We start from the raw sequence: 27,780 nt of genomic DNA on the forward strand, positions 1-27,780 counted from the left end.
CTTGTGCCTGTTTCCTGGCACTGAGCAACTGAGTTAGAGCAAGCAGAGAAATTGCAAGAAATGGGCTCCTCGTACACTCACGGTTTGACATTATTTCCATATGGGCATCTGGGGCCAATCAAGAAGCTGAATTGAAGCAGAGGAAGCTCAGGTGCCTGAAAGGCTTTCATAATAAAGAAAAAAACTAGCACACAGGCAATACGAGATACACAAATGGACAAGAATGCAGAGATGGGAGACTGCGCACAAGTGCAAGCACACTTGTTAATGACTCACAGAAGTCTTGCCAACCCTCTCCTTATGTTGTCTCTTTCTCCCGTACCCTCTCCTTCTCACACAAATCTACAGTAAAATGCTCCCTGACCCAGAAGTGCCAAGGAATGAGACTCCATTTAGCTGTTGTGGTGTATAATGCACTTTGATCACGTCTGATCAGAATTTGTGACACTTCCTAGCTCTCTCTATTTTGCCTGCTGGGGATTTGAATAATAAAAGGAACAATCTCTTAAAGTTGCTTTTAGTTTTTCCATTTTCTCTATTTTATATTTCAGTGAGAGGCACATCTCCGTCTTTCAGCTACGTAGGTTCATTTGAAGCAGGCGAGGCTTGAGGGGTTTCCAATCTGGGTGAGTCTTTCAAGGTGAGGTTACGTCAGGAACTGATGCTTAATCCTCAGCTTTTATTGTATATGAGTATGTGTAATTGAAATATGGGCTTTTTTTCCCTCATGTTCCTTACATCTCTGCATTTTCTTCTGTCCCCCTTTGATCCCAAATGACTACATCTGCCAATCAACTGTGGATATGTGCTGAGATGAAAACGTACTACAGATGAGAAGCTATGGCTACTCAGGCAGTCGTAATGAATCCTATTCCTTTGAAAGTCAGAGTCAGAAAAATTTAACCTTTACCGGAAACTGACATGAAGACAATCAGCCCACCTTTACCTCTATGTCCTCTCCTTTCTTTTTGGCAACTTTTTCCTTTATCTTTTATAGAGACACCCACTGAAAAAAGGGAAACTGTCTAGCTTCGCTTTCCCTTCATGCACTCTTACACACGCATACATATTTCTGCCTGTGTGTTAGACACAAAAGTGAGCAAAAAGTGTTGTACTGTGTGACTGTGTGCCCAAAGAGAGAAAGTTGCCACCTTAATATTTCAGAACTGTTGTGGCCCAATCTGGCCTCATGAACTTCTGCACACTGCACCTCTGGCCTTGAGACCCTGCCATGACCTATTGCCCCTACTCTGCAAGTCTGCACAGATGAAGCTGCTCTGAAAACCACAGGACGCTACTGTGTCACTGTGGTGAAGTCTGGGTGAAAGGGGGGGTCAGGTAACAATAGGTCCCTCGTCCCCGGAGCACAGCGCGAAGCATAAACCTGCTGCAATTAGGAGAGGAGGGGGAGGAAGAGTCGAGATCTGGGTAGCAGAGAACTGTCTACCTTATATATACCTTATTGGCCCGAATATAAGAAGATGTTTTATTCCAAAAATTACATTTGAAAAAGTGGGGGTCTTTGAGGACTAGTCAATTACATGTTCACAAGATAATGATCCTTCTGAAAGTGTTGTGTTATTGGTTGTTTGTAGCCTTAATGTCACTAGGCTTGTCTCCAAGTTTGTTGTCTGTTGGGGTCAGCACTAAAAGTGTCTCACTCAGTTTAACCAACAGGAGTTTCTGACAGCTCAAGTAACGTGTTTTTCTGCCACGGAGGAAATAAATTCATGATGAGTGAAAATGAGTTCAAAGTGTCTTCCAACATCTTTACTGCAGTAACGGATTGTGGACCGATCTGTCAAGCAGTCACGAATTACTACGGTCACAAATGGTGAGGCGCTCAAACAATCAACCTGAGACATGGTATGTCGCAGAAAATAACTTCAACACTTCCAACAGCCTGACAGGAGAGAGTGTATGTGATTCATAGACAAGCGACACAATTTTGCGATTTACATTCTGCTTTAATGGATTTCACTTTTACGATTTTACTTTTTACGAGAAAAGGCTAAATAATATCTTGGGGAAAAATTCACCAGTTACTAGGCAGGAGAGATAAATATAAACATATTTAGAGTTAAGAGTCAAGTATGCAGGTTCAACTGAGGAGTCTGTCCGTCGGAGATTGGTTTGAGGCTGACTTTAGCTTGAACTCTCCTTTTGCTTGAAAAATGCAGAATATGGTCTTTAGTCACCTTTTCCTACTTAGACCAATTACACCTTATGTTTGATGAGTGCTTTAATTTGCTGATGATTGGTATTGATCTATATCATTTACTGATATGCCAGATGTTTTAGTCTTTGACTTAGTCTTTGCATTTATTGATAATTTTCTCCGAATGACGACTGCTTTGATGAGTGACATAATCACTTCATTTGATAGTTGCATATTGATTGAATTTTATTGAGTAGTGACTGTCTTTCACATGTTGCGATGCTAATGAGTAACTAAGATTCAGACAACTCTGAAGTCATACTTTGATGCTATTTTGGTTCCCATTTTACCTTTAGCATAACCTTTGATTGCATTTTGATTACTCATTTTATATTTTTCATGCTACATTTTGATCATTCCTCATTCCTCAGTTAATTGACATCTTGATTCTGTTTTTCAAGGTTCCTATTCTATATTTTTTTATTTTGATTGAAACTGATTGATTCAACTTTGATCAATATTACTCTTATTGAGTTTCATTCTATAGCTGTATATGCGGTTGATTAAGATTTTGATACTTCTTTATTTGATACTGCTGGTTTTGATTTGACATTGTTTGAGCTATTAATAATTGCTAAGATGTAATCTAGATTGATTGATTATTGCTCAGCTCTAGAATTCGAGTGTTATACTGACTGGACAATTTTGCTTCATTGACTGAAGCTTACTCAGATTTATATTGATTGCTTTTAATTGGCCGACACTGATTGGCTTAATGCTAAATTGTTGAGGCCTATTTTGATTGCTATGTTGATTGACTGATTTAGCTCTTGATTTTAATTCTCAAAGTGGTTTTTCAGCTCACGGATGATTGAATGCACTTTAAATTAGTTCTTGATTTAGATTCATACAGTACATTTATTCAATGCTTAATAAAAGAAACTTGTGATTCCCCAAGTACAGGTGTTTTGCCTAGTCAATTTTCCCATCAAAAACATTCAAACACAGTATAGTCTGATATTTTGGCTTGAATCAAGACTTGCTATGGGTACACTACATCCAAAGCCCTCCTGTCTCCAGAAGTATAGTGTGGAGGAGACACAGTCATGCCACATTATTTCTCTGGTCATCTACTTTTTGGGTGAGTGAGACAGATATAGAGGGAGGGAGGGAGGGAGGGAGCGAGGGGGAGAGAGAGAGAGAGAGAGAGAATGAGATTTTTGCAGGTCGTAAATGTGGCCCAGTTAGTTTCTTCTTTTTTTTTTTTTTTGTAGAACAGGGAAAGGTCGAGGTGAGGCAAATTGAACCTACACGGCTAAAATGCCAGAGAGTGCTACTTTCTTCTTACTCTCACCTTTTGTCTTAAAAGGAACCAAGCTTTTGTTTTAAAGTTAACTTCCATCCTGTAAAAATGGCAGAACTGGATGAGTCAAATAAAAAGAAGTAAACAGAAAAAAAAATGCAGCAGCATTTGTTTTTACTATCTTGATAGTAAAATCAACCATTTGATTTTATGACATTAGTGGTGGTAGTTTCATAAATCTGCATTGTGTGAGACTGTTCATTAAACACACCTGTTCAATCAGTCTTAAGTGTCCTCCCCTCTGATTAACAAGTTCGGAGAGCTGTGTCTGTTTTTAATCACCTTTATAAAACCAAACATGCATGAGGAAAAGTATAAGGAATTGATTAAACAATGTGTTTATCTGATCTGACATAAGCTACAAATGTTACTATGTTTTGTGTTATTTGTTGAGTTACAGGTTACACTGTACTGCTCTGTACAAGGCTTGGGCGGTAACTATTTTTCCATACCTTTCTGACATTTCACCAGTGTATATGGTATATGAAGGTATATGTGTAAAAAAAAAAAAAGCTGAGGGTAGGGTTTTTTTGTTTGTTTTTTTTAAAGAGAAAATCAAGGTATGTTAGTCTGCTTTTGTGTCAGCCGAATGGAGCAGCAGTACCTGACAAACACAGAAAACACTTTAAATCATGGTGTGGCAGGAAACGACGTTGGCCTACAGCCAAGTCTCCTTAAACCTGGGAATTCTGAATGAGTCTGGCTGGATGTGCCTTTAAATTGTGTGATGTGTTGGGAAACTACCTTGCAGGTTAAATGGCAGCTTGTTCGGCCGCACGGTGACCTGGGAGAGTTTAAACATACAACTGAGACAAAGTATTCATAGAGATGAGTTTTTAACTACTGATCATCACCACTGACCCCTAGTCAGCTCACCCCGACCCCTGGCCAGCCCATCCCCAGCCTGGCTCTGTTATAAGGGCAACATTATTTTCTGGTTGTTTCACAGCAGTTATGTTCTAAAGCACAAATAAACATGCCCACACCTCCGCACAACCCTGCGAGACGGTGCCGCATTTCCGGATTTTGTGTGAATGCAGAGCTTCATCCTGTCCACTGTGGCCTCTCTGTTCTGTGTGTGTGGCCCAGCCCCGCCCGCGAACAAGGAAAAATAATAAGAAAATAAGAAAATACAGGCAGAGAGCAGGGTCTCTGCAAATAAATACACCATCACACACTTCTAGTGGGTCATAAGCGATGATTGAGAGGGATAATTGATGTATGAGTTTATCCATTCATCCATCCGTTTTTTTTTTTAGGAAAATCCTACATAGTATACCTTTAAAGACCTTCCTTTTATATCATCTATATCATCTGGACCAATTGGTTTTGGAAGAGAAAAAAAAAGCTAAATGGTTTTAGTTCTGGTCTGGTCTGTACTCACACTGGCTTTTAATAAACAAACAAACCAAAAGCTGCAAGCATGAAGTTATATAGATTGACAGGTAACTCAATCATTGGACAGCTGTGGTATATGTCATCCTCCCACATGGGGAAATCAAATTCCAGTGACTCACAGTAAGTCATGCAGCACTTTACTTATTCTTATGTGTGTATTTATGTTCTCTGGTGTCACAAGTAATGACAAACCGAAACAAATACACCAGGGTTCATTTTGACTAAACAGTCAGGAGAGATTCATTTATTCCATACTCAGCATGATCCCAATTTGAACAAGATGGTCTATTCACTTTAAAAACAAACAAAAAGAAACAAACGTAAATCTAGATTACTTTTTATGAACTCCTGTGAAGTTGCAACACAATGATTCTCCACAGAAAACTGTTCATCACACATGCAGGGTGTTTTGGACGTGCTTGATTGTGAAGATACAAGAGTCCACTTGAAGGCTCTTGAAAAGGGCTTGAAAAGAGCTTTAAAGTTTTGGTGAGGGACCTTTTCACCTCCATTTGACGTCTTTAAGGTTAAGTATTGTGAGCCAATCGTCCAAAATTTGTAGTGAACCTAAAATGACTGCTGTGCCCCCAATTTAAATATGAATAACAAGGTCAGGTTAGAACGTGAGTACAGAATGTGTCATTCAAAATGATGTCACTGCTTTAAAGAGCAGTCACACACCTTTCGTTACGCAGTAGTTTATGCGGACTATCAAAGACCCATGTTTGTGTATGCACTCACACACGCACACCACTCAATTAAAGACAACCCTGGCCTAATCTTTACCCCTCTAATTAAGCCCTGGTGAATAATGCTTCCAATCTGCCAAGGGTTTCCACGCCGACAACACCACTGTTGCTAAGAGACAGCTAGCCCCCCAAAGAAACATGAATACTTAGTGTCATTACCACCAAGATTCTTCTTCATTTTCCTAAACTGTTGTTTGGATTGCCTCTGCTCTCATTTTTATTTTACTTTCACTCAGTGAATGAATCTGACCTTGAAAAAGGGACACCAATCAAAGAGAGAAAAATCAACAATATTACCTTATGCATTTTCTCTCTCTTTTTTGGAAGACAAGTGCATGGTAGTAGTCAACATCAAACACACTGCAAAATAATCAATTAATGTAGGGCTGTGTGATATAACGATATATATCATGACAATAGAAAAACATCTATCCTTTCATATTATGCTCTATCGTTTATGTTGTGTCACAAATCACACTCTTCACTGCAATATTTTTTCATCATTTGGAATCTGTCCATCTTCACACAGCGCAGCAGAGGAGAGAGTGAACCGGGTGAAGTACTTGAGCTGGGGCTGGATGTGAATTGTCATTGGATTATCCCTCTGCTGTGAAAACTGAACAAGAAGTACAGTTCAGATGAATTCATGTGGGGAAGACAAGATGAGTAAGGGAGTATGTTTGTGTGCGTCTGTCTGTTTTTTGTAGAAATGCCTTTTCATGTCTATGTGTGGTTGCTCTTCATAAGTATTGTCATTCAGCCACCAAGCCTGCCAGGAAAATTTTAGGCCCCATTATGAAATCATATTTCACAACCGAAGTTAAATTGCAGTTTTTAGAATGACTGTCATGGTCTATAATAGCTTAAATTACTCACTTTCCCACGTTGTCATTGTCCATGTCTGTCCAACCAAATATAAAATAAATACAACTTTTCTCTCCTTGTGCATTGTTTTAGGGCTGCAATTAACAATCATTTTCATAATTTATGAATTCCTCTAATTAATTAATTGTTTAGCCTATCAAATGCCAGAAAGAAGAGAAAAATGCCCATTACAATCTACCAGAACTGAAGTTGCTTGTCTATTTTGTCCAACCAGCAGTCCGAAAAACAAGGGATATTCAATTTACCATTATATGAAACTGATAAATCAACAAGTGAGAGGCTGAACCCTGAGAATGTTTAATATAATAATAATTATCTCAATATAATTTTCCTTGATAGAAATATAACAAATATTTGATAAATGTTTGATATAATTAAACTGAGAGGGAGAGAGAGAAGCCATTAATAACTGCTGAGTAATTAGGAGATCTATGCTGGGTTGGCTCATACCGGCTACTGGGGGCTGGCTAACTACAGCAGCTAAAGATTGGGTTTCCATGGTGCGGAGCAGCTCTTCTAAGTCACTGAGCCTTGCCTCCATCACAGCAAATAAACTACATTTATTACATGTACAATTATCACTAAAGGAGGCAGGGGAATAGTTAAACATAAGACACACCGAGCGAGAGAGAGTAGGAGAGTGAGCGGAAGATAGAGATAACTGCTAAACTAAGTAACTAGCAGATCTGCATAGCATATAAATAACTGTGGGATTTGCGAGAAAATTGTTAAAAGGAGAGCTCTATGAGTGCTTGAGAAGAACTAGTGTACGTTTAAATGTACAGGGGGTAATTAGCCACAGTAAAGAAGAATATAGCAAAATAAACTGGGTTGAGATGCAAAAACACTACCAGTAACAAAGAAATGCTGCACTTGGAATAGCTTTCTGCCGCATGTCAGCTCACAACTTCATCTGGGCAGAGGTGATTTCTGTAGGCTATGTATTGTGGTTGTTTTCATTTGTATAATTTAGTTTGAATTTAAATGCCTACGTTATCATGTGTTACCAGACATGTAACTAATTTTGCAGTCTGAGCCATCTTACATGTGTTCTGTATCACACTACAGCACTTATTTTTTCTGTAAAAATATTCATTTTGTTGAGGAAAAAGGACTGAAAAAGGATTTTATTTTATTTTGATGTTGAAAAGAGATTTTATCATTGTAAGTGTTTTTGAATGTTCTACCTCAGATTTGTGAAATGTCTCACTGTTTAGCAAGTGTTAGTCAAAGAATAGTTTAAAACCACAATTAACAATCTGGTTTATTCAACTTTCACGCTGGAGCAAAAACCTTTAAACTTGAAAGAAATAATGATTTGACATTTATTGTGATAATTATCAACTGATATGAACATTTTTATCATGATAACATTTTTGGCCATATCTCCCAGCCCTACTCAGATGTCAGCAAGACTTTAGTCACACCGTGCTGTTCTCCATGAAAACTGGCCTTCATGTGCCTGTGATCCACCTTTTCAAAAGAATTAACTCAGTCTTCACACTGCTCTTTGGGATGAAGTCTCCTTTTAACTCTCTCAACTGCCAAGACCTCTTATTTAGCCTTGAGCATACAGTGCTTGAATACTGATGCAACAGCATCTTCACTGCCACACAGCAGCAGTCATTTTATACTGTTGATCCAAGCGGGTAGCTCCAGGTCTGCATTCTGTCGAATGGCTAGCAGGGGAAACTCCACTGGCTCCAAAAAGAAGTCAAATTGTATGGAGTTCTATGAGAAAATTACCCTACTTCTCACTTGATCTATTACCGCAGTAAACAGTTTCCTAATGAGTTTATGGTCTCAACCACTAGTTTCAAGTCTTCTTCAATAGAGCATGATGTTCATTTCGTAAATTATGGTCCCATTTAGAGTAAAACAGACAATAAAGCAGGGTATGCTTTAGGGCGTGGCTATCTTGTGAGTGACAAGTCGTTACCATGGTGACAATGTTGCCTATATTCTGTGAATCCAAGATTCACAGAGTATAGGTGTAGCCGTAGCCGTGACTATTTTAGTGTGTTTTCAGTTCATGAAAGTTAATTGTAACATTTTGGTCACCTAAAAAGTCAGTATTTTGTTTGTACTAAAAGATTGGATGTTCAGTTTTCCGGGAAGTACATTTTGTTTTAATGGTTTTAAGCCTGTTTTTCTCTAGCGAAAATTAGCATTAGCATTATCACAGTTAACCATAGACTGTAAATGCACCATGCTCACCAAGCTAGCAGCTAGCATTAGGATTAGCTCCACCTTCTTGTCCTAATATGGTCACTTCTGGTTCCAAATATCCACAATGGCGACGGTCAAAATGCCTAACTGGAGGCTTCAAAACGGGAGTCCACAAACCAATGGGTGAAGTCACAGTTGCTACATCCATTATTTTTTTAGTCTATGTGTTAATGCAATGCTGAATCCATCATCTTGTCATGTGTCATTGTATCAAAAATACTCATAATCATGGTGAGTCTGACCTCCATTTTTTTCCTTTGGTTTCCACTAAATAAACATGTCTTGCTTCTGACTATTCATGTTATGTGACTAAGTGAGCAATTCATCTCAACCTTTCCATGTACAAACATGACACTGCCTCTGTTGCTCGATACACAGTTTCTTAGTGAATGACACATCTCAGCTGACCCCTCCCCCTTCCTGGCAGACAGAAAAAATATTGAGGAGAAGAATATGACCTTTAGCTAGAAACACCAAGCCAAGCTTCATATAAGTTTTTGCTGACTGTTCAGAGTGCAGATCCAACAGTTCTTTCCTTTTCTAGTCAGACTGAGAGACAGCACGAAACAAGTCAGGAAAGAATAGAGGATTATAGAGAAAGTGAGCTGGGCTTCACAAATTGAGAACTGTCAATTCAGTCACTTAAGGTATTATTTCACCTTATCGGAAGGAGAAGAATCTCTGGCTCTGTGTACCTTTTGGGAAAATCTCCCTTTAGAACCAAACCCTATCATTTCTTACCAATTTGCAATTTCTTGCTAAATAAGGCTGTTGGGTGAAAATCTCATACCTCCACAAAGCTTTTCTTGTTTTCTTTTTAGATTGTTTAGCAATTTACATGGCGTTATACAGCATGCAATGTGTCGAGAACCTGCCTCAGTTTTGTTATTTCAGGAGCATAAACAGACGATTGCTTGAGAAGAAAGCAATCAAATCCTTTTCAAAGAATGATTACATAAATCAAGAGTACAATAGACCGGCGCCATTACACGTGATGGGACATGGAACAGTAAATAGGTCAATGGGTACTGTTCATCCATTGGAAAAGCTAAGATTAAATGAGCCAGAGAAAAGGGAAAAATTTATCGGGTTTCAGGTATTGGGTGTTGTTACATTTATTTCCTTGTCTATGTTTGGTGCAGTAAGTGTGTCTTATTCAGCAGCAGTGGTGTGTAATGTAATCTAAGCTGTCTTAATCGCACAAAACCAAAGTGTTATAATGATGTGTAATGGGTTAATCAATGCACTGACCCTTGCATAGATGATGAAAGATACAGTGTAAGTACACACATATTTCAGAAGATCAAAGATAAATCCAAGTGATGTTGACTGTGCCATTAGCCGACCCTATTGACTCATTGTAATTTGCCCCCAGTTATATGCACGTACAATCTCAATGTGTTTTACATACTGAAACACTAGATTTCAAAACTGTGTATACAGTATGCAAAAAGCCACACAGATGGGTGCAGGCTGATTTTCGCTCTCTGTCAGTGTCTATATGTGAGATGTCCTTGTACATTACAGGAATAGGAGTAAAAATTTCCATTTTAAGAAAAACAACATACTTAGCTGATAGGGGGAGGGGGGTTACTAGGGTTTTCTATCAAATCCAAATTAGATATCAAGCAGATACACATAATTGTATATCATTTATAAGTTATATGTCTTTTGTGAAGCCTGCCCAGTTGTACAAGGTTGCAGTTGCAGGAGATCATAGAAAATAGATGTTGGTGTTGAGCCCATTGCACAGTGCAGTGGTGCAATATGAGAAATGAAAGAATTAAAAATTTATCACACCCCAATGATGGTTACATACCATAACCTTGCTTCCTAGTTCAACCCTGTTGATCAAAGGTGTTAGCTCTCCAAAGGGGCTCTATTGGTTTTCCAGTAAGTTGATGTGGCAACTCTCCTCTGGAGTTCACATTTCTCTTGCTGAGCTCATCATGCAGGTTCATCGGTCAGGATGGGGTCCATGAATATTGACACGATGAGCTTCCTCTACAGAGGTGTTCCATCCACCGGCATGCTGAGGGGCTCCAAGAAAAGACTATGAGCTGTAGGGAATCTATAACAAGCTGCTGTTTCTGACCACAGGAGTCCAACCAGATCATGAATAATATTTTGTGCATTCATATACAGAAAACACACCAGAATAACAATGTGAGTCTTGATTAATCAATCAGTAAATCAACAGAAAACATAACAACTATTTTGATAATCTATTTATTTATTTATTTTTTAATAATTGAATGTTTGGCATTTTTCCAAGTCAAAATGTCAAACAGGCCCTAGTTTCTTTGTCTCATGTGATAGGTAACTGAATATCTTTGGATTTTGGACTGCTAGACAGACCAAACAAAAAAATTGAGGATGTCATGGAAATTGTGATGGGCGTTCTTTGTTAACAAAAATACTCGTCATCAGTTCATTGTTGCAACCCTGCCTTTTTTTCCTGCAGTTGATAGTAAACACTAAATGTGTAAGTTCAGACTAGACTGGTCAGTGTGAAATATGGTCCATCCTTTGGAGGAGGCCACAAGAGTGATGGTCTTTAAGTAGAAGACTCCTAATTTGAGCATCATAATGCTTTGGGAGTACGTAAACAGTGAGTGGTTTCTTTTCATTTCCTATTTCTACCAAAACAAAATTTTTTATAGTTTAATAGATCTTAAGAGACAATAATGTGAAAAACTAATGCCACATTTCAAAATGAACCCATGCTAATAGCAGGGACTAAAGTAAAAACTGCATTTGGTACATAACATAAAAAGTGGTCATATGTCCTTTTCCTTGCAAAGACTCAGAAGGCCAATGAAAGGAAACAGAAACTGTTATAATCATGATGTGATCTTACTGTATATTCAAAGAAAAGCTAATCACAGCTATTAGTGTTTATATCCTGAGTAATAGTGTAGCTGCATGTCCCTAAGAGACATTCAGGATGGTATATACTTATAACATGCAAATGATGTCTGTGTGAGCTTGTTGCATGCTCTGGTACCAGTTGGTAATTACTGTACACAAGGTGATTAGCATACATCTTTTCAACACCTGTGTAGCAAATGAAATATCTAGGACAGACGTGCATTCACATATATGAGTTGCTCACATCCACTCACGCATGCACACATGCATAAACCACTGTTCAGCATGGGATCTGAGATATTCACCACCATCTGCTGTGCAATCCATGCGTCAAATTGACACTATTGATGACACAAAAAAAAAATAATTTCTCCAGCGAACATTTGCTCCTGCGTCTTTTCAACACATGCACATGGATGTCATCGGATGTTAAGAATGTCACAGACGTCAGAGAAAGTGACAGTTCCATCAACAGTTGTCACACGTGGGCTTAGATTGCCATCACGCCTTAAAGAGCATAGTCATTTTCAGATGTTGCTTTGACCAAGGTGAAATGTTCACTGGGGAAAGGTTTACTTTTGCCTTTAAGTTTGAAATAAGAGATTGTTTCCTGTTCGAATTGCTTCTGAATGACAATTAGGCTGTGAATAGCAGTTTATGACATGCTCAGTGTTCGCTCTGTTATTGTTAATGTTCTGTCTACACGTTACCACTTTTACACCTCCAGTTGGACTGGATGAATCTCTCCCTGCGGACTACATACTGTATATCATCATCACACTTTTTTTTATACATTGTCACCCCCACAAAGTGCAACAGTAGATGTCTGACAATGTGATAATTAGATTCATTTGGAGTGAACACAGTCGTAGTTCAGGTTAAGTTCTGTCCGATCAGATTCTTTCTGTATTCATTTGGGAATATAAAAGAAACCTATCAACACCTTGTCATGGCCATGTGAAGACACTGAGGAGTCTTCTTGTTCTTAATGACTATAGTTGTGAACAGAAAATTGAAATACACTCACCTTACTGTTACCCAACTGTGGCAAGGACATGGTAGGAATGAAATGTAAATGTATCCTTAATTGGACAAAAGTGTGATGACATGATCTCTACTTCTTCCCTTTCTGCTGTGATTTTTGGAAAACAGTAGCCAGCAGAGTGCCAGTTCCCTGTATTTAAAATAAGCTGACCAAATATATCATTGTATTTTAAATTACAAGCTAACATTTCAGAGGAAAAAGCCATTTTTAACCTACTGACCAAAATCAGACAGCTAGATCTGGATTATTGATGATTTCACAGTCCCTTTGCCCTTTATCTGCGGATAGTGTTAAAGCCAAATATCCACCTGTCTAAAAAAAAAATAGGGAAGGAAGGGTAAATGATACCTGAGCTGTATAGGGCTGAGAAAATGTCAAAACAATTATAGATATTAAGAATGTGCTGTGACCTGCAGGCTTGGGCTGAATGTCAGACTCAGAGTTTTACCTTCTATTACACAAAAAATATATTGCGTATTGTAATGAAATAAACAAGAGATACATGGTTTTAGAACCACAATGACACTTTTAACAAATGGATGATTTGCAGTTATATTGACAAAATTTATGAGTTTAATGGAGAGGATGACTTGTTGCCCATGCTAGTCTAATGTGTCAGTAACAGTAGCAAGAGCAGAGGTACAAGGTCTTTGTAGACAGCATGTTCATTTCAACGCAGCTGTGTCTTTAAAAGTCAGATCACTACAGCAGTGTCCTAAATCATGCTCTCATTTACAATTGCCCATATAATAGATACTCAGTAGTTTACTCTTTAGGGAGGAGGAAATCAAGATTTTGGACAATTATGAATCGTCCTTCTGCGTCATCATTGGCAGGTGTTGAGTCACACAATAGTAGTTTTTGCATCTATAAAATGGGATGTATTGCATTGTGGGATTGTTCTCAGAAAGGAGGATACAGGCCATTGACTTTTTTGTTCCATTATTGGAATTTTTCAGGACATTATATAGTGCAGAAATTTATTTTGGACTCAGTCCTGCAGTTGCAGAAAATCTTTGTACATCCTTTTCATACATTTTTTGCGAGTAACTATACTCAGGCCAATAACCCGTAAACAGTCTCCCAACCTCCTGAAGCATAGTTCAAGATAGACTAAAGCTCATTTGATGTTATGAACTAGAAAATTCACTTTGGGCGTCTTTGGCAAAACCTGTCTGTTTCTTATTAATGCCCGAGCAATACTGGATTTTTGAGGCCGATATTACTATTAATATTTTAGTGAGAAAAATCAGATAACAATATATCTGCTGATATTCATTTTTTATACATGAGTGTATATTTCTATAAGGTCTATACTATTCTATTTAGAATAGTCGTGATTTGAAATGACCTGATCTGTTTTTCTAAATGAAGATCAGAGGATCAATACATCATGGTTAAATAAAGACTTAAATGAAATTTCAAAATGCATCAGGTTTGACTTCAAATTAATGCTGTCTACCAATTGAGACACATGGATTATTCAGTCTATTTCAAGGATGACCAGGGAGCACCATCTGCCAGACAAGTACGTATTGACAGGAGCACAGTCAATAATTTTGATGAAATCGGTTTCCAAGACCATTTTCACATTGAAAATGCAGTGATGTTCATTTCACTGCTCAAGAGCAACCTTGAGCCTTGCTACTACTAAGGGCTAAGCCTGTAGCTCGTTTTCATACTGATCACTACACATTTAAGAACATCATTATTTTTGCTACTGTTAAGACCAAAAACCTGTCTGGGGGAAAAAATATGACCATATTACCATCACAATACTTACATTCAGACAAAAGTTGATATAAATTTTATTTTGCAATTACTTTGACTGCAAAATCTGGAATAAAACAAAGAATAAACAAAACCCAGGTGGGCTTATTACATACAACCTCTATTATGGATTAAAAGAATAAACAAATAATAAAATATATAGACATACACACACTCACTCAGGTACAAATATGTGCAAACAAAGTTCTTGTCAAGCTGTGACTGTGTAGCTTATTGTTTTTGACAGGTACTTTATGAAGCAGAGATGAGGAACAGCATCTCTAGTGACATCTGTAAAGGAGCATATTGATATTCATGTTTGCCTGATCTCAGGAACACAACAAGAGATGGTTGCTTGCTATTGATTGTATGATGAAAGCGCAAAACTGCCTTCGTGGTGAAAACCCTGTTAATAAATAAATAAAACGCCTAAGCAAAAAGCAGAAATAATGTACTTTTTTTAAAATCATTGCTGTATTCACTCACATTCACATGCTCAAGTGCCATGTCTTTCTTGCTCTGCGTGACTAACATTTTTCTGAGAAGTGCTTGCTTTTATTACCATATTAGTCTACATTATGATGAAAGAGCATGTGTGCATATCGCAGAATGTGTGAGCCTTGCTCGCTACAGACTGCCTGCTGCAATCTCATCGTAATACAGGAAATGCATGCTGCCTCACACCCTGATAAAGCTCACACACACACACACACACACACACACACACACACACACACACACACAGGCATCTGCCCAAGCACCTGTAGAGGTTTTTAAGCTTTGCCAGCTGCCTAGCCAGTCCAAGATCACAGTGCCAGTGCCTGTCATAATCTGCAGTGCTGCCTCGCAGAGACGCATTTAAAGCTGATCAAATGTGTGTGTGTGTGTGTGTGTGTGTGTGTGTGTGTGTGTGTGTGTGTGCTTGTGTGTGTGCATGTGTGTGTGTACACAAGAACAGTTTCATAATAATAGCTACATACTTGTGATTTGGAAAATCCTGTTCATTATGCAGCCTTCCTTTGAGGTAGAAGGCGAGTAATTACTTTTTCTTTAAAAACCAGGGATTGAATCTTGCTATAGAAGCTAAGAGTAAACACTTAATGTAAGAGGCTTTTGGTGAGGAAGGAAAAAATAAGTTATTCCTATAACTCTTCTTTGAAAAGGGGTCTATACTTTTGCTGCCACTCACGCACTCACACCCCCTTGCTTTTGCTCTGTTATCACAAAAAGACACACAGACAGTGGGGGATCCTGTTCTTATTCTCAATCTTTTCCTGCCACTTCTCTCCCCCTACACCTCACTATCTGCACCTCTTTATTTTTCCTTGTTCTGTCCTCTTCTCATTACAGCACAGAAAGTTTTCTCATCTGTCTGAGCCCCACCTCCTATTCTTCCTCCTGTTTCTCTGTCATCTCTCAATGAGCCTCTACTTTTCTCTGCCTCTCTGTTTAGTGCTTTGTCCAGGTAATCCTTCACTCTTCATTTTTTTATTTTCTCCCTGTGTTCTTTTTAATTCTATCACTCTTTTCCACTTTCCCCATGGAGAAACCAGAAAGTCATCACCAGAAATTCAGCATATTATATCGCTATCTGTGATGCCTTTCTATTAAATTATACAAATTAGAAATTCCCATTAGTTTAAGTGAAACTGATAGGAGATATGGTAAAAAGAAAGTACACTCATTGTTTCATCAGGGATTACATTTTTCACTGACAAATATTTGATAGAGTTTCAGTTCCTGTGCCACTTTATATTTTCCTCAAAGCTTTTCATAAATGAACCTCATATTCATCCATTTTAGTAGAAAAAAATCCTCTATGATCTCTTGTCAGGTTTTGATAGCTGGGGAAAAAAGTATACAATCCTGAGGGTGAAATAATGATCAAAAGCTGGAGTTATGATATTGGATTTGAGAAGTAAAACATAAAAAAATATTGTTTTAAAATAACACAATCAACCCATGAGATAAGGATTATGTTTACTTTCACACACATTCTATTATTTATTTTCTATATTTCAAAAGTAGATTTTAGTGAGTATTCAGTCAGTGGTTAAATGAAATAAGCCTTTTCTGTTTTAAATGATATGGTTGCAGGGTAAAAAGAAATACCCCATGGTCTGTACCAACGTGAACAGTAACATCTTCTTAATCTGACTGATTCTGATCTAGATCTTAACTGACAAATCAGCAGGGTGGTATAATTGGCTGAAACAAGTTAATTTTTCAACTGCAAAATGTCCTGCATGCATAGTATACACTTGTTACACTACCAGTATAACAAGTGTAGAACAATATTTTCAATAAAATTGTCAATCAAGTACATGTAAGTATGGTCAAGTAACTTGACCCAATTTACTTGACCATACACAAACTATCTCACAGCCCCGGTTTTGTTTTTTTTTTCTGTTTTACACAATAGAAACTTTTTTTTTTCATTTGAGTACTGAGCAGGACATTTAACAGTACAGAAAAAAAAGAATTGTAAGTTCTCTCTGTTGGACAAACTATGGAAAGTCACCCTGTTTTCAAATGACCTCAAACATATGTTTGGATCAGCAGACATATATGCTGACACCGACATTTCTGTGATAACCCAATATCGGCTGGTACTCTATTAGCATGGCTATTCCTGAAATGATGTGAAACCAGCTCATGCAATCAGAATCCATTTCCACATGTACTTCCTGAGCCTAGTTAACAGCGAGATCATTTCTTTACATTTATAAACTGTTCACTCTATTTTTTGAATTCCAAGAACAGATAGGAGTGTGTCAATGGCAGCTTCCATTGGCCAATGCTAAATGCTACTGACATCGGCATGCAGAGCACATTTACCAAACAGCAGCCAAGAATGTCACTTTGTAATGTTCAGTGGTCAGCTGATGGAATTAATTAGCCAATAAAACGAAGTAAAGGTTTTCATCTCAGCCAGCAAAATCAAAGTTGCCTGTCAGCCTTTTTGCGTCTAAACCTTTGTCTTCTTTTTCTCGGTCTCTCTCCCCCACAGCAAACCCCATACATTAATATGACTGCCCATGTCCTCCAGTGGCTCAATTGCAAGTACTCACACTTACCTTGCTGTGAACAGCATCATTCACATTTTCCCTAAGATTAATATATTCACTTCTACACCACCATCCTGCCTTTCCTCATCATCCCTCTATTATTTCCTTGCCACCCCCCACCCGTTCCTCACCTCCTCATCTCTCCTTTTGAGTCATCCATCCACCACTGCGTCACCATGCCGTCTAGCAAAGCAAGCTTCCAGCAGAGCAGGCCTCATGATTGGGGCAGGGAGCTAGCCAAGAGCACTGGCCCGGGACCAGAGCAGAGATCCTGGGCGGCCCGTGCCCAGATTAGCCCCTCCTCAGAGTGGCATTGGAACTCCCCTGCTCCCTGGGCTCCAGCTGGAGGAGAGGAGATTAGAGCGAGAGGGAGGAGCAGATTGAGACACTAGAGATTCCAAGAGCCGTTTTTAGACTGCCTGTGAAATTGGATAACAGATTACTCTCAAATGTCCTCCTAACACTTTATATTAAGTAGAACTAATAACATTAATCTAATAAATTGCCAAATACTTCAGTGGTGCTCTGAAGGGAGAGCAGGAACTGGGTGTGTTCTCCTTCCCGTCACCAAGCAACACGTGCTATTGTTGTTGGGTGTTGTGGATGCCATTTTTTATTTAAAGCTGCACAATATTTTATATCTACAATTGATCAAATGTGTAATGTGAAGGGAGTAACTCAGAGTGAGGAACCCACTAAAATATTTCAGAGCTTTTAAGCACATTTTAGCTCATTGTTTTGGTGTTATGGCCTGCAAACTCTACTTGCATCAACCCTGTTTCCAGCAGCGGCAACAGCTGTGCAAAAAAAAAAAAAAAAAAAAAAAAAAAAAGCTCAATTCACTGTAAACTATCTTCCTAACACCAAAATGGCAAATGACAAAGTTAGCAACTGGCTGGTGAACATAGTGGATCATTTACCAGCTCAGGAGGCATAAAGCACTTGTACTGATAAGGTGGACACAAACACAACATCAAATGAATGCTAATGTTGTTCCATCTACAAGATTGTTAATAGGAAATAGTTTGCTAACGACTTTTTAAGGCAATGTCAGGTTTCAGCTCCTCCTTCTGATCTCCAATGGTCAAGAAAAAATAATGTAATGCATCTTTAAAACTCATTCTTCACTCAAAGAAAATTACAAAGTGACTGAATACAAGGACAATAAAAAGCCAGAAGACAAAATGCAAACCACACTATAGTGAAATAGATATTAAATTACAACTAATTAACGCATAAAGGTGAGAGAATTTAATAGGCTCAGTGTGTGTAATGTCAAAACAAACACAAAAAAACGTTTTCTGTCCTGATGCTCTTCCTCAGGCTACTCAAGAAATTTGTGCACATAGAGTATATTAAATCATCAAATTTTTCTGCATTTAATGGCTCTTCTGCTTTTGTTGTTGTTGTAGATTTAAAACTATTAAAATAATTAGTCCACAAGATAAAGACAGAAAAACAAAAAAACAATGGGTAATTGGTAAAAGCTGTAATAAATTATGTCACATTTAACAAATACCTCTCTGTAGAGATTTTGGACCAGTGAGAACCTAAATCACCAAGTATTTAATCTCCTACTGCATTTAAATACACCAAGCGCATATACAGACTGTTCTGTTAATGGTGATAGGTGACATTAAAAAGCAGACGATGCTAACGCAAGATACCAATATATATATTTATTTATTTATTTATTTATTTCTGTCACAGTTCCACAGTGAGGTACATGTTGCATAAGGCCAAGAAAAATAAGACTGACACACATCAGCACAGGCAACCACTCACACCATCAATCTTATGTCAGGCCCAAAACACATGCTTGCACCACACATCTTGCCTCCCACAGGAGCAGCATCACCACCTCCGTAGTTTTCTTCCCTTCCACAAAAACTAATGGTCATGCTATAAAAAACTCATGTCATGCTATAAAATTGGATTCTGCTTGTTTGTGTGTGTGTGATCCATCCCAGCTCTGTTTGCAGAAAAGTCACTGATACCAGGAGGTCCACAAGCCAAATCGATATGGATTCTTTGGTGGGGTGAATCAATAGGAAGAAGCAAAGGTTAACCTGCCTCGGAGTGCGTGATGGCTCTCTGCAAGTATCCAGTACCCCTTAACCTTTAGCATGACATAATTCACTACAACTTACAGTGGTGTGCCCCTGTTTAACCAATTGCAGAAGCCTGTCCCTTGAGGTGTGACTAACCCAGCTAGATTTTACCATCTAGTTATAGTTTTATCTACCCCCTGACACGCACTTAAACATTCTTATTTCTAAATTTGGCACTATTTGTTTTATCGTTATTGCATGGCCAGGGCTGTTGATTGCTGATAATATTGGCGATGTAGGAATTAAACTGTTGCACTAGCTCACCGGTGATAAGAGCATCAGATAAATGGCTACAATGTGAAATCTAGAAGTCTGAATCTACTTGATGGATCTCATAATGTGGGAGATTATTTAACACCATCCATCTCAAACTGATTATGACAAAAAATAATCCTACTTTTATTACAACCATAAAAAGAGAGGGAGAAGGATTTGAGAGGTACACCGATCAAAGAAACCAACCTTCATGAATACACTGACACTCTTACTCTTAAGTTGACACAAGTGCTGTACTTCTATTAACTCCACAAGATACTTGATGTTCTCTAGGTATTTATGAAGGCACTGCAAAGGGACTTGCAAAGTGCAGTTTCAACAAATGGATTAAACTGATTCCAACTGATTTCTACTCTGCATACTTAGCTTATGTTGTCTTGTCAACATTTGGGGTAGTATTGGAGCTGGTTAGTGACCTGTCTTGATTTCTCTAGTCATGGATTGCTATGTGCATGTGTCCAGTAACAGGTTATTATCTATTACTATTACTATATTTAAGTAATAATGGAAATGAATGTACAGTACCAGTCAAAAGTTTGGACACACTTTCCCATTGAGAAAATGAGCCCCAACTTTTGACAGATACTGTATTTCTAGTCCTTGTTAGAGCCTCTTATGTCATCATTGTTGGTACATGAGACTTTCACATTGATGATTACTTTGGAGTTTAAGAAATAAGCCACTGATTTCTAAACAAGACTAACAGTCTGCAGCCACGCCAGCAACTCTGTGAGACTATACTCTGGAACAATAGCACTTTGAGCTAAATGCTAAAATCAGCATGCTAACATGCTCACAATGACAATGCTAACACGTAATAACAATAATAAAATAAGTTGTTACAATTCATTCAGAGGGGGACATGAATGTGTGTACCAAATGACATGGCAACCCATCCAACAGTTGTTGAGACATTTCTCAAAAATAAAATAAAAAGTCAATTGGTGGTGCCAAAGGAAAAGTCAGTAGGATCACCAAAGTCAGTAGGATTCATCCTCTGAGGGCCATGGATATTTAGATTTTCATGTAAATCTATCCAATAATTGTTGGGATATTTCACTAAAACCAAAAATGTCAACTTGCTGGTGGCACTTTAAATATTAAGTAAGTGTAACACCAAATTTAGTAGGATTCAATCTCTGGAAGCCATGAATGTTAATTTATTTAATATTTTTAAAGCATTTTGGTCTGGACCAACACTGACACAAACATATGAATATATTGTGGCAGATTGTTTGAAATTATAAGTATTTTTGTTTATGTTTTTTATGCTATTATAGCATTGAGCAGAAGTTTTGGTTTGTAGAAAAATTCTATTGGAAATTGATGTTTTTTTCTTTTGTTTTTTTAAATACTACCACAGGATGGCAACTAACTTTAACAAACCTTATTACATTTCAGAAGGAATCTATAATCAGAGAATGAAGTTCAACATTGTGAACCTCTGAAAATGTTACTGTACACAAGAGGAAGTAATAATTGTGGAAAGAAGGTGAAAAGAAGCATCTGGCAACTCCATATACGTTTCCCATTGCAGGGGCTCTATCCTACAAAGGACATGGCTGGTCTGCCATGCAGAGCATGGAAGCAGCATACTGAATCTGTGTCAGTTCAGCCACATGGACATCAAAGTTAATGGTGTATTTGTGTGGTCCAGATACTGAATGTCCAAAAACTTGCAGACTCTGAATTGCCCATAGGTGGAACAGTTGTCTGTCTACAGGGCTGTACGTTTTATTATTAGGTGGTAACACTGGTGCCAGCAAGCTAAACATTTCAGTAGCACAAAGAAAAATTTAGTAGCACACACAAGTGGACGGTTAACTCTTACATACTGTTGATATCCTGACCCTCTGTAGCATGGAGTGGGTCATTTTTGATCCCTCTCAAGTATCCCTTTACAATTAGTCGCTATACTAAATTTTGAACCAAAATCGTATTTTGCATCCATAGATATCTTATCAGTCATTAATAAATGGGTGAATAATCCTTCATTAATGTTTCAGAGAGCAGAGAGAGTGTTTTCTTTAGGTTTGACACCATTCATTTATAGAAAAAAATAATCACAATCACACTATATTATGACCTCATGTTATCTAAAACAGGAGAACAAAAATTGCACATAAATTAGGTAAATTACATAAATAAACATAGTCTCTACTGCAATTTGTTATGATTTATTGAGAGAGTGAACCAGGTAATGTACCCGAGTTGACAACTACACTTGTTACGTTACTGTAAGTGCAATAAAAGTTTCGAAAGTAAAAAGCCAATAAGTGTAATTTAATCCAAGTTGTACATCTTTTTTCAAAGATGAGTCTTGAAAAAAGGGGGGAGGTTGTCTTATATTTGGGTCAATAAGGTGATGTTTCTTTTGCTAATTTTTACAGATGTGACACCAGTTCAACCCACTCGCACACATGTGAGTGGATACATATTTCTCTTCGCACAGAATAATAATTATTAATATAATAATAATTATAATAATTAATTATTAATCATTTTGTAATAGCATATGCAGTCAAAACTGACGCACTGCACAGCCCTAGTCTATATATGTAAGTGCTGTGATGGACTGCTGACCTGTCCAGGATGTACCCTGCCCCTCACTTAATGCCAAGCGGGAGAGGTCTCAGCAAAGGATAAGCAGGTACAGATGATGGATGGAATACTTTAAGCTGAAAGAATGCATCCTTTGTGGAAAATTCAAGTAAATTAAGTCTGACATCCCGGCATTACTTTTCAACCAAAACAAATTTATGCTAATGCATAATAGGTTATTCTATGATGCATGTGAATGTAATTCTTGGGAGAAAAGCTTGGATAAAAACACAATGAAGAATGAGCGTGACACTGATCTAAAGTCCAGTCTGAGAGTTCAGGAAGGCTTTGAAGTTTAGTTTCAAAGGAGCAGAGGATTCTTGCAGCCATGGCCAGACCTAAGGCGGTAATACAAAATCTCATCTGATGCTGGGTGAAAGCACAAAATGATGAATTTATGATCTGCTGTTATGTACTTTTATGGGTTTTATATTTTCTTTGTTCGGCTATTATATATTTGATTCTAGCTAGGCCTTATTTTCAGTTGTCTCACCTAAATAATCCAGTTGAAATATAAGCAGGAGTCTGGTATAGGTCACTGCATGCAGTGATTCTTGTTACAACATCAATACACATAATTGGAGCTAAATAAGTGCTCTGATATTAATAGCAGAAATGTTGTCAATGCCACTGCACAATAGCTGGGGGAACATGTTGAGTATTGGTGGCAGAATAACTGAATACAGTATGCACCTTATGAATGCATCGATTTCTGTATATCTGTGGATCTAGCTGCATCACTTTCCATTTTCTACTGGCATGAATGTCATAAGGTTTGCAGAGCACATACAGGAAGACTAAATTCTCAAAGTCATAGCAGTTTAATCCTATCAGATGTTTTTTGCTTGAAATAGCAGCCAAAGACTGTCTCCTCTGTCAGACTGGCTTTGAGTGACTTTAAACAAATTCAAAAGGGCCTTTAGTCATCCAAAATGAAAAAACAAATCTTATCATCCATTTATCACAGATATTTCCCTCCTTTTGAATATGTTTGAATGTCATCCTGCACCTTCTTCGGGTGCGCAAGTACAAATCTTTCAAGTGACTATAGATGTAACATTTCTTTTAATGTAATTTAATTTGCTTGCAATGCAAAAATACACACACACACACACACACACACTTTACCCCAGAGTGTATTTGATGAAACTCGAGGACCTACTGTCTGCGTTCAATTCATTTTGCATCTGAGTTTGCCATAGAAGATAAAAATATAAAAAGAGGCAAGGACAAGAACTGTGATGTCTTAATCAAAGGCAGCTGGAAAAGCACATTTGCCTGAATATTTCTCTTGTGATCCAAGGATAAACGAGACAAAGAAATGTTTTGTTCTATTGTTTGTAAGGCACAAGCAGGAACTGGTTGTCAAGGTCAGAAAAAGAAAAAAAAAAATAGACATTTAAGGAGGTGTGCGCTCATGATTCTTGGCTCACTGCTTAGATTTTACTGATGCAATTGATGGTTCTGAGCCTTCAGCTGCAAAGTTTACGTAGTTAGTAGCCTTTAAAAAGACGTCACGCACTACGCAAAACCTTCCCTTGACTTTTAAACAGCCAATTATTTAAAAGGGAGTATGTGGGCCTGCTTGTGTGGGTGACAGAGAGAGAGAGACACGGAGAGAGAGAGCGGTAAAGAATATGTGTGGAAAAAGCAAAAGCAGCTCCAACCATGCAATCACAGAAAATGACACATGGCATTTCAAACTCACTTTGTTCCATATAGCAATCCTCGCTGTAAATTACCAAACCAATCACCCATGACTACTTCCTTCTCCTCCTTCCCTCTCTCCAGGCAACACGTGCAAGCAAAGGGAAAAACCTTCTCAGCATGACCTATCTGTAAAATTGGTTACATATTTCAAGGGCAAATGCAACATATGACCTTGGAATGCACTCCATGCATGAGAGGTGAAATTAAATCAATGGGTTGCAGGCTAATGGAGCCGGTAAGATGATTCCAGAGAAGTGGCGTTAATACAGCTGGCCTTTCGTTTGACACCTTTTATCTCCAGTGGTGCTGTTCTCAGTTTATTTCTGGCAACGTCTACCCTTTTTTAAAGTCTCTGTAAAGGAAAATCAGCTATGTCTTTTCAAACACATTATACATGTTGGAAAATAATTGCTGCAAACATGCGAAAAGACTGTGAACTATGTAGTACTGAATTGTGGCGTTAGAGCGTTAAACTGTTTCTCACCATTTCTGGACGGGCCTGAAATGTTGGCTCGATGATGTAGAGGGGTTACTGGCATGACCCACCCCCACCCACGACTCCGGTCGCCACCCACGGCAGCTGGGAGATCCCCGGCCAGAGGAAGAGCATTTGCTGTTAAGTGCACCGAACTCCACAAAAAAAAAGTCAGTTTAACATAACGATGGTTGGTGATGGTTCACTTGTTGGCTAGTCATTTAAGTCAGATTTTTACTGAAACAAGTCTTCATTTACCTACAAAATATGTGCCGAATTAAACAGTGGCTCCTAACATTACTTTATTTTTAAAATATCATCCATACATTCGGATCGAAAATTTGCATCAGGCACAATAATAGGCCTTAAGATATAGATTTAGATGTTCCAGTCATGTTTTGGTGTGATTGTATTTTGGCACCAAAAACAAAAACCTTCAAAATCATGATTCATACATTAAGTGTGAAAGAAAAAGGCTTAAATTATTCAAACCACGTATGCAATGTTTCTTTATATTATAGGATCTAAAATGTCTTATCTGAACCCAAATGTTCTGGTTAAGCTCCATACTTTTCTCTACATGACCGTGTTGATGGTGATATCAAAGTGAGAGTCATGTTTTGCCCCGTCCTTGATCTCCTTTTTCCTCTTGGACTGAGTCATCTCTTATGTCACATAAGAGACTATAAAATGTTGGGACAAGGCGTCTCTGTGTCAATATTTAATGGATCTGTCCATTTAGAGCAAGAGTGATAAGATGTTGTAACCCCTTTTATCTGTCTTGTTTGCTTTTTCCATATCCCTCTCACGCTGCTTTCTTTAAATCTCAGAGGTCAGATTTTGTTAGCAGAATTAGCTGAAAGTAAAGAAGAGGCTTGACTGGTTATGCCCGAGAGCAACTAGACTCTGACAGTACGACTCAATATTTAACACCTCTCCAGTCATCTGAGGGGTTGATCACATCAAACTGAAATGGGAGACAGAATGGGAGAGCAACATAAAAAGAAATAAGTAAAACAACAAAGCCGAGAGCAGACACTTGCCTTTTGGGATTTTAAAACCAGAGCTGCTAATGAATAGAGTCAAAACATAGCCTGGATGGTACAACGAACATGAACCTGCATGTTTGAAGCAGAGTGTGATAACAGTGCGACCATATGAAAGTCTGCTAAAGTTGACAGCGCTATGCTGGTGTGTGTAGCGATCGCTGGGTGTTCAGACGACTACATTGCAGTGTAGCTGATGTATGTAAGAGACGTGAGCCGCGATGAAGCCAGCCATGAAATTGATCTGAACAGAGGCCTTAAGAGCTCTTACACACACACGCACACACCGGAACCGCTCACACATGCATGTACATTGGGGGGGGGGCGACGACAAGAGAATGCCTTAGAAGATGAAAAGAGGACCTGAGGATATTAGTAAAGCTATGAGAGCTGACCTTCCACGCTCAGGAAAGCAATATCCAACTGACAAAGAGCAGAATGTAAATCCACAGCCTCAGTAATAACTAGGCAGCTTCAGCCATGTGGTGTTTAGCTTACATGGACATTCCCATTTATTCAAACGTCCATTATACAACTGATTTGGACGCACTTTACTGCCGTCTGCGTGCTGCTGATGGCTGCCGGATACATTTTGGAGCTAATGAAAGTGCAATATATCCAATGATTGTCCACGTGTTTGGATTAGCTGATAATATAAGCACTTGTGTGCACATAGAGTCATTATGGTCCTACTCTCTGGAGTTCTCTTTTTTTTTTCAAGCTTTAAGTGAGGTTTAAAGTATCTGGTTAACAGCTAAAACTCATTTTTAAATCAGTATTATTATTATTCCCTTTTTAATAGTAATGATTATACCTGCTTATCTTATTCCCTTTTTATTGTAATACCTTCTTATCTTATATGTTTTTGTCATGTATGATCTCATTTGTTTTTTGCTTATATCTTGAGTCTATGCCTTACGTATGAAATGTGCTTTATAAATAAACTTGATTTGACTATACAGTATGTATTTGCTGTAGATTTTTTATATTGTGTATTTCCGTCTTCTTTCCCTCAGTTGATCAGTATTCTCCCCTCCTCTAGTCCGCAGCAGCGCCCATCCAAGCCTCCCACCGAGAATAACACAGCAAATTTGCAAGAATACATTATTAATTTCCCGTCAGAAATGGCAGCCGCCTCCAATGACAAGTGCTCCTCGCATTTCTTTTTTTTTTTTTTTCCTTTTTCATTTTCATTTTTCATTTCCTGTAGTGCACCTGAGACAACTACGTGGCCACACTGACATGTCAACCACACACACACACACACACACACACACACACACACACAGTATATACACAGTCACACATACAAACATGGACTCAATATCATACGTGTCATACCGTACTCTGAATATATAGAAAAGCAGAAAACACACATAAGAGCACAAAAACAAATGTGCCCTAAACTACTGCAATGACAATCCTATCTGACACAGAATCATTCTGAGATTGAGACGTGATAGTCATCTAGCCTGCAGACCACAAAGAAGAAAACAACACTCTTTCTCTCACCCTCCCTTTCTCCTCTCTTCAATCCTAAGCCCCCCCGTCGCTTTCAGCTCTATATCTGAGAGGTTGTTTTCAGGTCTTGATTCTCTGCTCCTTCCAGGTACACTCAGAGCTTTGTGTGATTCTCGTGATAAAGAGGTATTATTGACAAAGGTCCCCAAACACACCCAGTGCCACAGAAACTAGGTATACTGCACACCAATGGATTTTACTCAAGCAATTTTTTCTGTTTTTTTTTCCCTTTTTCACCAATGATGCACTTGTAAAAATGCTAGTTCTGAATTATATACATCAAATAGGGAAAAAAAAACCCTCAATCATCTGATACAGTTAGATTTATTTCACAGGTGTGCCTACACAACACTAACCTCTGACCAACAGTTTTACCAACGTCATGATACTCAAAATTATAGTTGAAGCTGAATGTTCCCTTCAGTTCATGTGCTTATCACAGTGCTGTTGCTTTAACAAAGAGTAGAAAATATAGACAGAATGACATGCAACAAAGGCATTTGT

General features: G+C 38.2%; 1 long non-coding RNA gene across 7 annotated transcripts in view; it reads right to left on the reverse strand.

Moving 5' to 3' along the window:
- The window catches only part of LOC122970511, a 240,315-nt gene that overhangs the window by 177,623 nt on the left and 34,912 nt on the right, over positions 1-27,780 (reverse strand). For 4 of the 7 annotated variants that reach the window (XR_006399220.1, XR_006399218.1, XR_006399223.1 and 1 more), the window contains exon 2: positions 17,668-17,878. This is a non-coding gene — a long non-coding RNA (uncharacterized LOC122970511). Of the gene's footprint in view, positions 1-4,842; positions 6,285-10,601; positions 10,815-17,667; positions 17,879-27,780 lie in introns of those variants that run through there. The other 3 variants (XR_006399219.1, XR_006399221.1, XR_006399224.1) reach the window with 3 other exon arrangements.

The sequence above is a fragment of the Thunnus albacares genome, chromosome 19, assembly GCF_914725855.1.
Source record: "Thunnus albacares chromosome 19, fThuAlb1.1, whole genome shotgun sequence".
Taxonomy (NCBI): Eukaryota; Metazoa; Chordata; class Actinopteri; order Scombriformes; family Scombridae; genus Thunnus; species Thunnus albacares.